Below are 13,514 nucleotides of genomic sequence, written 5' to 3' on the forward strand. Positions count from 1 at the left end.
GACTGTACATATGGGGGGAGGTGTGTGTGTGTGTGTGTGTGTGTGTGTGCGTGCGTGCGTCGCGCATGTAATGCCAATAAAGAGTCGATTCTCAGTGAGCGCCTGTTATTCATGCGTCTTTGCATCTAGAGGTTATTCAAATGTTTAAACAAGTCGCTGGCTTTATTTGGACTCGCCCAATGTTCATTATGACAGCTACTGTTACGTGCTAAAGCAAAATATTCAACCGTTTCACCACAGCAGCTTGAAAACGACGTGTTATCATGGGGGGAGTAGAGGAATGGAGGACCCAAATGCAGACATGGGAACAAACGGGGACAAATGACAGTACGCTCAAACTATCAAGCTAAATGGCAGAGCTTAAATACATAGAGGCAATTGGAAAATCAACAACAGCTGTGGTGTAAACGGGTAACTAAGGAGTACTGGGAAGGACTCAGGGTGAGGATGGAGTTGTCGGAGCAGGGTAAACGGGACATGCTGCAGCCAAGGCTGGAGTGGCTGGAACCGGGAGTGGCCATGCTGCCACTGGTCACGGGCAATGGTGGCAGTTCTCCTTGGCTATCTGTGAGTTGGAGGTCTCTCTGTTTACCCAGAGTCTCTTCGGTCTGTCCGTTCTGCTCATCCTCCAGTAGCCACTCCACCTTGGAGCCTGGGAGCTTTGGTGCCTGGGAAAACAGAGGCAGATGGCCGGGGCCTTGCTCACCCACCTCTCCTAAACACACACATGTTCCACTGGGAGTGCAGAGAAGGAAGGAGATGATTTAGGACTTCATCAGCCGGGTTGGGGTTTCAGGTGTTTAGAGCCGTGAGGGAAAAAAAAGAAAGGGAGGAGGTGACAAGGGAACTGGAGAATCGCAGATAAATAAAAAGGGCTGCAGGAGAGGAGAATCGTGAGCTACTGATGGATGTAGGCAGAAATGGATGAATATACTCTTTGTTGTCTGCACACAGCGAGTTGTAACAACCTGCATGCCCTCAACATCCAGGGTTATGTAATGTGTTTATATAAGTAAGTTCATTACCACCCCTAAGAACTTAAATGAAGGAGGTGGGGAGGAGTGTGGCTTTCCAAGAAACTGAAATGCCAGAGAGAAAGGGAAGAAAGGCAGTATGATGTGAAGGGGGGGGGGATCCATAAAGACAAAGAGAAAGTGAGGGAGAACTACTGTTGGGGTGTGGAATGGGGCGACCAGGAAGGTGGGGTTCAGTGGAGGAGGAGGAGGTGGAGTGGGAGGGCGAGAAAGCTGTTCTCTCCTCAAGCTATAGGACTCTCATCTCCGCCGGGATGAACAGCGGAGTTCACTCATTCTTATCAGAAAAGTTCATCATGTGACGTGATGCAGTCGGCTTAGGCCTACTGATACCCCAGTCCCACTTTCATGCCTTGATCGGATGAGCAGAGTATTCTAGTACATATTCACTGATATTCTCTGGTGAAAACCATGGTGTCGATAGCTGCAAACAGCGTTCGCAACAGCTCAGCTACCCAGAGAGCTTTGTGCGCTGGTTCACCGTCACGAATCACGTCTCTCCGTTTGCTTCGGTGACCTCACATTGCCCTCTATGGGCAAACAATGCAAAGAGAAAGGCAAGCATCCTCTTGGCTGCTGCCCACTCTTTTTTATCTGCCAGGATTCTTCCTACTCTTCTTTTTTTTGTCTCTCCCTCTCCCATTGTCTTTCATATGAGCATTCTCCATGTCCAATTTCCAGTAGTACCAATGTTGGTTTCCAGTTTTGCAGTCAAGCGTGTTTGTTCTTTTTTCCAGCCCTGTATTAAAGTCAGGAGGATGACCTGATAGGCTCTGTGCTTCTTAGCTCACAGCTGATGGCTCACGCAGTGAATGCAAATCTCCCTGCAACACTGGCCAACTTCTGTTTTAGCTGGTGGATCTCCTGCTTGTTGTAGCTTGTTACAGCTGGTGTGCGCTCCCATATTTAGCCCCCAGAAGCAGTGAAGATGCTTTTCATTGCCCTGTACTTGATCTTTTGGGGGGCAACAGTATTGTTGCGTTGTGTGACAAAAGATCTGGATTGTGTTTCAATATAATCTAACTTGAATGTATTTACACCTGTCATTGATATGCGTGTCCACTGTCTGCTCTGAGATGTGATTGTGTTGTCCCTCATAAAATGCACATAATTGTGTTACCTTATTGCATTATGTTGAACATTTTTTTACGATAACCCACATTCACTAGTTAGGCTGTGCCTACTTTGATAAACATTCATCAAATTATGTTGCATTGGAACATTTGGGTAATGTAGTGATCTATTCTGTTGCCTACCAACCCGGGGATCGCCAGTTCGAATCCCTGTGTTACCTCTGGCTTGGTCCGGCGTCTCTACAGACACAATTAGCCGTGTCTGTGGGTGGGAAGCCGGATGTGGATATGCGTCCTGGTCACTGCACTAGCGTTGATCGGAGCGCCTGTTTGGGGGGGGGGGGGACTGTGGAGAATCGCATGATCACATGATCCACCCACACGCTACATCCCCCTGGCGAAACTCCTCACTGTCAGGTGAAAAGAAGCAGCTGGCGACTCCACGTGTATTGGAGGAAACATGTGGTAGTCTGCAGCCCTCACCGGCTCGGCAGAGGGGGTGGAGCAGCGATGGGGACGCCTTGGAAGAGTGGGGTAATTGGCCGGATACAATTGGGGAGGAAAAACGGGGGAGAAATCCCCCCCCCCCCCAAAAAAAAAATCAGTCTTATAAATTTATCAACCATTAATTTTTATAACATATATCTTATGATTAAACTACCAACCTTTGTGGAATAATCAGTCTCAGAAAATCAGTCTCGTGAATCATTCTCATTAAATATTTGAACGTGAACTTTGGTGTTCCATAGTTATAATCAAGCCATTCAAGTTGGTGGAATAATGAACATTGCACCTATTGGAGTACTTTGATTGGCAGGGGAAGGCCTCAACAAATATTGTCACAAAACTGGCAGGACAATTACTTACTTCAATGAAAACAATTTATTAGTACAATCAAAGCAAATACCATACTTATCAACTCTATATCTAACTAATACTGATCAGGTGCAATCAATGATGAGCGGCATTGTAATGTCAAGGCACAAAAGGTGATATAAGGTAGTGAGGCTGTGCAAATATTGTATGAATGTAGGAGTGTGTAACGGCACGTACGTTATTGCACACGGGGAGGAAATGGCGCAAAAAGAACAAATAGAGGTTGTGTTTGTGAGAGGGACGGCAGGCAGCTGCACAAGTACAGTGGCTCGCAGCGAAGTTGTGTGAGAAGATTGAGGAGAAAGAGAGATAGTGTGCACAATCTACCAAGGTAGAAACCAAAATGAAAAATAGAAGTAGCAAATGAACACAAGAAAAGTAGATTCATCCGTTATCCGAACCGCTTATCCTGCTCTCATGGTCACGGGGATGCTGGAGCCTATCCCAGCAGTCTTTGGGCGGCAGACGGGCAGACACCCTGGACAGGCTGCCAGGCCATCACGCAGGGCCGACACACACACATTCATACCTAGGGACAATTAAGTATGGCCAATTCATCTGACCTACATGTCTTTGGACTGTGGGAGGAAACTAGAACACCCGGAGGAAACCTACGCAGACACGAGGAGAACATGCAAACTCCACACAGAGTTCGACCTGGGACGACCCCCAAGATTGGACTACCCCGGGGCTCGAACCCAGGACCTTCTTGCTGTGAGGCGACTGCACTAACCACTGTGCCACCATGCCGGCCAGAAAAGTAGATGGTCCATCGCAAACTCTATGAGGATCAGTGTGGGCAACTGGATAGCGAATGAATTCAACCAATAGTACTTTTTTCAGGTATCAAGGGGAGATTCAAACAAAAGAAAAATTAAAACTAACAATCGGCCTATGTGAAATCTTTTACGTGAGATGATGAGAACAACTATAAAACTAACTCGTCCCAAATGCAAAGCCTTACTTAGTAATCGCCCTTGCAGCAATCAGAGTTCTTGTTGCCCAACGAACAGCACCGATGCATGTTCAGGAAAACCGTTTCTTTGGGCTGTTCGGCATTGAAAAGCGGCTCCGTGGAAAACACAGTTTCTTTCCCTAATGGTCCGTCCATCACCTGATGATCTTGGAGGATTCTAAGTTGTGATTGCGTCGACATTCAAGAAATAAAAGGGATCCAGTCGCTATGTCTTTCTGTGGAAACTGCGTGTCTTGTAGGAAAACTTAACCGGCCATAACAGCTGGTTAGCGGATGAACAAGACTCAGGTTATCTTCCAATAAAGCCATGGCCAGTGGTAATGTGAAGACATATGTTCCTTTATTCTATTGTCCTTCTGCAGAAAGGGATCTCTTTTACCTCTTTTCCACCAGGACGGTGCGGGTTCCAGGTCGGAGCCAGTTCTGCCTTGGTGCCTTTTGACAACTGGCTTTGCATTTCGACAGGTTTGAGAACAAAACCGAATATCAGAAGTTGGGGTAATTTCCGTGAGAGAAAAAAAAAATCATGGCGGGCAGAACACATTTGCTTGGCTTGCTTTTCACAGAGTTACTTTTAAAGTCATTACATCTCGCATTTGAAGGTTGTCTGTGTGTTACGACCGCGAACAGCATTCATAACAGACAGCGGTTGTGTTCCAGTCGACGGGGAGGCATCTTTTTTGAGTTTGTTGGCCAAAAAATAGTTTGATGCAGATGCATTACAGCTGTAGATAACAATTATCTGCTAATTGTTTGATGCATATGCTTTCTCTCTCGCTGTTTAGATTTTGCGGCTCCTCAGAAGGAGGGCGTCTCCCGTTGTTTGGACATTTCCACAAACAAGGCATTGGTGGGACACGATATTTCCTGGATTTAATTGCGCGCAGTTCATTCAAAACTTGAGAGTATATCCAGAGTCATTTGATTACATGTTGCCGCTTTGGACGTATAATCGGGATAACAAACACCAATTATTGATTGGATATACCTGTAAGAAAGCGAGTTGCTATCGCACTTTGGAAGCTGGCCACCAACAGTGAATACATTTATGGAGTGGGCGTAAGCACAGTGTTTAACTCTGAAGGATTTCTGCAATGCTGTAACATTTGGAGCTGAAAGTTGGACATTGAAGAAAGCGATAGTAAACAGGATTGAGGCTGCAGAGATGTGGCTTTATCGTAGGATGCTTCGAATAAGTTGGACAGAGAAACGAACGGATGTGAGCATCTTAAATGAATTTGGAACAAAAAGAGGACTAATGGCACATATAATGAAAAGAAAGTTATCATTCTTTGGGCGTACCTGTCGTCCAGGTGGAAGTAAATTAACAAAGACAGCGAACTACACCAGCGAAGTGCAAGAGACGCCGACCAAAAAGGCAGTATCATGATGACATCAAAGAATGGCTTAGTCTGAAAATATCGGGAGGCAACAAGGTCAGCTCAGGGCAGAAAGAACTGGAGGAGACTTGTTTGGCAAGCATGTCGTCCTGATGGTGCTGGCAACCCTCACTAACGAGGAAGCCTTGAAGAAGATTCCAGTGCTTGTTGATGGTATTGGAGGCAGAGGTTCTCTGCCAGATGGTGTTGAGCTGTCTTCATCCTTGACATAACACAAATTGATTGTCAAATTAGTGTTCATGTGCAATTTACAATTCATTTCATTTAGCAGATGCTTTTATCCAAAGCGACATAGTACATCTGAGAGGTTATATGTCTTGTATAGCGTTAGGAGTCTAAGCCACATACTCTTACTCTAATGGCAGCATGGTAGCCCAGTGGTTATTGCTGTTGCCTCACAGGAAGAAGGCCATGGGTTTGAACCCCAGGCCATCCCAGGTCCTTTCTATGTGGAGTTTGCATGTTTACCCATGTCTGCGTGGGTTTCCTCCTGGTGTTCGGTTTCCTCCCACCATCAAAGACATGCATGTTAGGGTTAATACTCCTCCTGTCTGTGTCCCCTGACCAAGGTAATGGAAAAAAGAACTGGAGTTGGTCCCCGGGCGCTACACTGCAGCTGCCCACTGCTCCTGGCATTGGATGGGTTAAATGCAGAAAATGAATGTAGTTGTATGTATGTACAATGACAATAAAGTGTCTTCTTCTACTACATGGAGACTTGTTCCAACCGGGATTTGAACCTCTGGAGAAGAATAGTCATCATGACTATTCTCTAGAGTTGCATCACTGCAGCGTGGCTTGAGCCACACCTGAGTCACGCCGCTCATGTGGGCTGTGTGGCTGCTCTGACCTGTTAACATGGGTGTTGAGATGAAAAATAAGAGGTTCCGCGGCACACATACACTGTTCAGGTAGACGATGTCGCCTGGGACTAATGTAGTATGGGATCTCATTCCAGATTTTAGTGTGTGTGACAGAATTATCTCTGACCATAGTTGTTTTTGTAAGCCGGTACTGGAATAAGTGTACATGTGATTGATCTAGCCATGCAATCCTGTGTTGTGTTGTGTCTTGGAAGTAAAACATTAGGTGTTGGAGGGGAATTATTGTAGTGGATCTGAAAGTAAAATCTAATGGCTAGATTATTCGTGTAAATCTGAAAAGTCAGGGCATTAGAAGGGGAAAGTGCAGTGCAGTGGTAAATCCAGTTGCCAAGGTTCTTATAAGGGTTAATGTAGAGTCTTGCCATTAGCTCAGTGGTTGCTTGTTGCTTTTGTGGTGAGGGACCAAATTGGAAGACAGTAGGATAATGCTGAAAGAATGAATGCATGTGTGTGTGTGTGTTTGTGTGTGTGTGTGTATATATATAAATATATATATATATATATATATATATACACACACACACACACACACACACACACATACATACATATATATAGATATATGTATATGTGTGTGTGTGTGTCTGAGACAGAATGGGTGAGATATGGTTTGATGTTGTTATAAACATATCATCAACCATTTATCACTGGTTGATGCTCTTTGTTAAACTAGAAAATGCATTTCCTGCAGAAAATGCGTGTGAATGCTGATAGCTGAAGGTAATTGCTGAAGCAATGCTGAAAATTGCTGCCAAAACAGCTGAATTGTAAAAGTGAAATGAGGAAGCCTAAAGCTGAAGTAAATTGCTGAAGCAATGCTGAAAATTGCTGAAAAAAAACCCCAGCTGAAAAGAAGAATCAAAATTTGGAAGCTGAAGCTGAAATAAATTGGAGGCTGAAAACGGAAATAAATTGCTGAAGCAATGTGGTTTCGATAAGTGAGATGTGAATCTAGGAGTCACCTATCATCTATCCCGTAACCTCTCGAGAGGTCGTTGGAGCAACCCTGTCTGTCCTCAACTACCCTCTGTAAGCTGGCAAAGTTAAGGCCTGTCCACTGACCGATGTTACATAGCCATTGCTTCTACTGTCTTCCTTGTCTTCGCCCGCCCATCACTGTGCCTTGCAGGATTGTCTTGGCAAGGTCGGAACTTCTCGAGATGTGACCATACTATTTCAGTTTTCTCTTCTTAACAATTGTCAACAAGTCTCCATGTGTTCCAATGGCTTGTGTAATCCTTCTTCTCACTTCTTCATTTGTAATATGGTCTCTGAGATGCCTAAAATCTTTCCGTAGCACCTCATCTCCATTGTGCTTACTCTTTTTTGGAGTACTTCTAGGAGTACTCCCAAGATTTATTCTCACCTCTTCATTTGTAATTTGGTCTCTATATGAGATGCCTAGAATCTTTCTGTAGCACCTCATCTCCATCTCCATCTTCTTTGGAGTACTTTTAGAAGTACTCCCAAGATATTTATAGGTTTTTGTGGTGGTTAGTGTTTACACTGGAGTCAACAAAAATCAAACACTCATGGATGACCGGAGCTCCGGCAGCCAGCTACACATGTCCTGCTTTGGATCCAACGATGCCACGGAGCAGGCAGACAGTCAAGCCAAGGTGACCTGACTCCACGCCTCCCCGGCAGCACAGAAGGCATCACACTCCATCCTGGCCAGGGAAATCACCATGGACAGCAGCAGTCCTGGCAAACAAGCTCACCAAAATAATGATAGCACAAACAAAAATTATCCTTGAGATGTTTCTAGAACTTGACTGGAGTCCACCTGATGCAAATTGAACTGATTGAACATAGATTAGAAAGGCACACACACACATGTGTATATAAGGTCCCACAATTCACACTGCTAAAACTTTAGAAATCCATTGTTTCATTAAAGTTGTATGTGTAAACACAAAGTCCTTCATGTAAGTGATCTAGCAGATACGTTGTCATGGGAGTGTGATTGGAAATACTAGATACGTAGAACATATACAAACAAAGAATTGCTATAGCTGTTGGTTGCTACACTACAGCAAATAATGTGTAGAAACTCAAAAGCTTGAGTCCACAAATCTGAAAGCCCCATCTGAATACTGATATTGTGCCAAGCATTATTGTTTTTTTATGAGATCATGATAAGATTTTACTGTGGTGTTATACAGCTCAGGGAACTCAGACAAACATAAAATGAGGTTTTCTTCTATTTTGATCAGATCTCGCACAGCCCGTATCATGTTATGTCACGTTGTAAAGATAAAAGGTCCAACGGGGTTGAAGTCCGATCTAGTTGAACACTGAGCAGAGTGCTACAAGCCCAATGCTCGGCTTGAGTGCTCCACGTCGCTGGAGAGTAGTGCTGCAGTGAAACTCTCTCCCCATAGGAAAACAAAAGCCAATGCTGGGTTATTTTGCTGCTCATCATGTCTAAGCAACTTAATGAGTCAGACTGAATTACACAGATTTTGTTTGTGATTTTTCAGTGTTTCTGGCAGAGTTGTGCTGCGCAGTTATTTCTGTTGCTTACTGTGTTCATCTGTAAGAGTAGTATATTGTCTGGGATTGTAGTTATGTTGATTTTCTAACAGCTGGCTGTAACATATCAAGGTGGTGAACCTTTAAGTTCAGAGATGTGCTTGTTCCAGGTAGTATATTAAACAGTGCTCCATGAGCATCCTTTCTGAACTATCAAGGGCTCCCATAGCACCAGCAAGACAAAAATCTTTGGTGCCGTGAATTTCTTGTTAGGCTTCAGCTACTCATCCAGTTATTTCCCCCCCCCCCTTTTCTCCCCAATTGTATTCGGCGAATTACCCAACTCTTCCGAGCCGTCCCGGTCGCTGCTCCACTCCCTCTGCCAATCCGGGGAGGACTGCAGACTACCACATGCCTCCTCCAATACATGTGAAGTCGCCAGCTGCTTCTTTTCACCTGACAGTGAGGAGTTTCATCAGGGGGACGCAGCGCGTGGGAGGATCACACTATTCCCCCAGTTCCCCATCCCCCCTGAACAGGCGCCCTGACTGACCAGAGGAGGTGCTAGTGCAGTGACCAGGACACGTACCCACATCCAGCTTCCCACCGGCAGACAGGGCCAATTGTGTCTGTAGAGACACCCGACCAAGCCGGAGGTAACACAGGGAGTCGTTCCGGTCATCCAGTTATTTCTGAATGCACGCATTCTGTTAAATTACAGCTTGGAGGGAGCTTGGAGCAGAGCCCGTCGCTCCTTTGCATCGAAAGGAGCCAGTTGAGATAGTTCAGGCATCTGATTAGGATGCCTCATGGGTGCTTTCTTTGGAGGTTTACCGGGCACGGCCAGCTGGGAGGAGACCCCGGGGCAGACCCAGAACTCGCTGGAGGGACTACATGTCCAATCTGGCCTGGGGACGCTAGGGAGAGGGATGTCTGGAGTGCCCTACTTAGCTTGCTGCCACTGCGACCCGACCCCGGAGAAGCGGCTGATGGTATGAGATGACATTACAGTCATTTAGCCGACACTTGGTGTTGAATGTGGACATGAAACTAAACTGCTTTTACAACTTATTAAAATGCAGTCACAGTGTGTCCTTAACAGTATTGGACAAGTTACTTTCAAAATGTAATACGTTACATATTACTAGTTACTGTCATTTGAAAGTAATACTTTACAATATTACTGTCTGTAGAGTAATGCGTTACTGATTACACTGCTTTCACATTCCTTTCACCAAAATAACTGCAGAAGTACGACTAGGCATTATAAAATGGGAGAGGGTAATGTTTCATAGAGGGTAATCAAAGCACAGAAGCTCAAGTTTACTGCAGTTCATTACAAATCAACCGGTGGGTGATATTGTATAGCCTAATAACACCATAGACCTGAAACGGCTTATATTAACGGCTTATATTCAGGTTACTTGTGTTGCTTCTCGCTATCAAGTTCCCTTGGCTTCCCTAGATATAGATTCGGGGTGCAAACTACAGGGGAGCCAGGGGGAGCTTGGCTCCTCTTAATAAGACATGAGCTCCCCTGAAAATATGATTTGTGAAATATTGGTGGGGGGGGTCCTCTAAAATATTGACAATATGCTATTTTTGCTATGCATTCCTGTTTTTCTGTATCTTCGTCATCATGGATCATGTGTAAAATTAGGCTGTTATTGATGTACGACTCATGCGTGAGGGTGATTCATCTCTAATTCACTTTAATACCGGCATGCACGCTATTCTCGCCATCACCATCGAAGCGTGGTAGTGCAATAACTCACTTTAATTCAAAGATCAGAAAAAACAAACTTTCTTAGTCCCACTTAGTCTGCGCGCCCGAATCGCCGTTATTTATTTTTCTGTTTTGGAGTCAGACTACAGATATGTCAAAAAGAAAACAAGGAAGCTTACTTGTAAATTTTAGATTTACCAGAAAATCTAAGCCATTCAACTGAAGAGCAACCAGAGCCGGAGGCTACTGTGGTCTCTTTGGTTTTCAGATAAGGGCTATTCCCAATTTACTGTATTATTCACTGTTAACAGTGTATTATATATGATGGGTGTTGATGAGGACTGGATCCCTTGTAGGCAGCCTGGCCTATTTCTGTTGCTATTTACAATGCTCATGCATGTGTGTTGTTATAGACTGGTTTGTTCATATGTGACCCTCACATTTGATGTCTTAGTTGTACCAAGAAATTATTGTGCTCATCTGTATGTGATGGGTAACTTCAGTCATTGCTGATTAGGACTCGATTCCTTGTAGGCAACTTGGTGTGCTCTTGTTTTTGATCTAATGCTCGTATATTTGTTTGGGTTTTGCTATTTGACCTCACCGTGCTGATGCAGTATACAATACACTGCTCTGCAGAGTATACCGTGTCCTGCTGTAGTTGGCTGTATGGTATCATTCTGTGATGTCTGGTTTTGATAGCCGTGTGGAGGTTTGAAGTGGTCATCAGCTGATTATTATATATCAGATGTGCTGACATAAAGAAAGTAGGCCTACATTCTTGTAGCTATGAATGTTTCTTAGCAACAAGAGTCACAGTCAGACTTCTCTTTGAGGCCTATGCAAGCCCCCCCCCACCCGATAATAAAAGTGAACACCCCTGAAAGCCATGGTATAGTTCACACACTGCATAGATTGCACTTGACTAGTATGTTCTTGTCCTTTGATAAACAGAAAGTAATGGGAGTATAACCATTTCGAAAACGTAGAGTCTGAATCAGCAGCCATCTTTGGGGGATCTTTTTTCTGGTGGCATAGCACAGTGTGGATGAATTCTTTAAAAAATACAGTAAACACAATTTTGGGTAGTAACACATTACTTGACAGTAACTATGATAATATCAAAATCCTATTAGTAACATGTTATATTACTTCCATCCATTATCCGAACCGCTTATCCTGCTCTCAGAGTCGCGGGGATGCTGGAGCCTGTCCCAGCAGTCACTGGGCAGCAGGCAGGGAGACACCCTGGACAGGCCACCAGACCATTATGCAGGGCACACACATACACACACACACACACACACACACACACACACACACACACACACATTCATACCTAGGCACAATGTAGTATCTCTGAATCCACCTGACCTACATGTCTTTGGACTGTGGGAGGAAACCGGAGCCCCCGGAGGAAACCCACGCAGACACGGGGAGAGCATGCAAACTCCACACAGAGGATGAACCGGGACGAACCCCAAGGTTGGACTACTCTGGGGCTCGAACCCAGGACCTTCTTAGTGTGAGGTGACCGCGCTACCCACTGTGCCACCATGCCGCCCGTTATATTACTTTGTTACAGTAATATATTACTTTTAGCAGTAACAAAGTTATATTACTTTGTTATTGCTAAAAGTAATATATTACTGTAACGCGTTACCCCCAACACTAGTCCTTAATGTGTTTTGGGTGCATTTCCACATGTATTTTTCTGTTGTTAATCCCTTGAAGTGAAAGAAATTGTAGAATACAATGCTAAACCAGCAACAATACCTTCAATCAAAAAACACACAAAAATGTGTCTACTTTGGAGGTCAGTGACATGAAATATTTTTGGAAGACCTGCTCTACAGTGATTAAAAACCTTGTAGCGGATCAAATGCAGCTCACTCAAGTTCTGTTTGTGTAGCCTATGTTGTCCCAAGGGTGAGTTCCTAGTGTACTGTAGTATGCTAGCATCCAGTCACTGATAAATAGCTTGAATAAAAGTGACACCTGACCACTAGCAGCAGTGTTGATTTATGTGAGCTGTTGGCTGTGAGCCCAGAGGGGGGCAAGCCAGTGTCTATAGGCCCCGTCACCCACTGTAACACAGAAGCCTTTTGTCTTCTGTGATGCTTACAATGGTATAATTAATTACCTGACGTTTTTCCACATGCAAGACTAGGTCTTGTTGCGGTTTCATTTGGGCTTTTGTGGTACTACATGCATGTCTGATAAGAGACTTTCATATACTAGTTGGGGAGTTTTCAAGTTCAGGAATCAGGGTGTTTTTTTTTTGGAGCTTGGTTTGATTTTTTTAGCTCAGGTAGTTTTTTACATGGCCACTTGACCCTGTGACAGCCGTTGCATAACAAAACCAAAGCATTTCCAGTGAAAAAGGGGTCCATAAACTCTTTCCTTATTTTCTCGCACCCTCAAAATGTTGTGATGCCCTGAACACTTTGAGTGTTGTGCGGCTTGCTTGAATCAGTTTGGAAAACTCTTGTAACCCCGAGGCCGACGAAACCCTTTGACTATTTTGAATATTGTCAAAAGTGCAGAGGGACCAGCCTGCAAATTAGGCTAACCTTAATGGAAACAGTCATTTTCATAGATGGTTATGGTTATTAGAAGAGCGGCTGTTAATTTCCCACTGGTCTAGGAGAAGATCTTAGCTTCAATTAAGTCTGCTTTTAATTTCCTACTTGTCTATGAAAAGAATTTCACTTGAGTTTCACTTTGAAGTCAGAAAAAGAACCATATTTTAATTGGTACCTTGGTACATGCCAACACAACATAACACAACAGGAATTTTTAAATGTTCTCTTATCTCCAAGTGAGACAAACACAAAGCTTGCGAGCACACACAGGGGTATGAAGATGCACTCGCATTGTACATCTAGGGTAGTCTTTGGCTTCCAGGGCCAAAAGAAGAACCATTGATTGATTGATTTGAAGAGTATTTGGGGGTTATTAATAATGCTTTACACCACTACCACCCTATGTGATTTCCACATGGGAGCAACATGGAGATGCGGCACAAAGTTGGACATGCAGAACAGGATGGAGGGATGAGAACCATTAC

General features: G+C 44.3%; 1 protein-coding gene across 1 annotated transcript in view; it reads left to right on the plus strand.

Moving 5' to 3' along the window:
* The window catches only part of rptor (regulatory associated protein of MTOR, complex 1), a 330,716-nt gene that overhangs the window by 44,542 nt on the left and 272,660 nt on the right, over positions 1–13,514 (plus strand). The gene's annotated exons all lie outside the window — the stretch shown is intronic.

The sequence above is a fragment of the Lampris incognitus genome, chromosome 5 (assembly GCF_029633865.1).
Source record: "Lampris incognitus isolate fLamInc1 chromosome 5, fLamInc1.hap2, whole genome shotgun sequence".
NCBI classification, from domain to species: domain Eukaryota; kingdom Metazoa; phylum Chordata; class Actinopteri; order Lampriformes; family Lampridae; genus Lampris; species Lampris incognitus.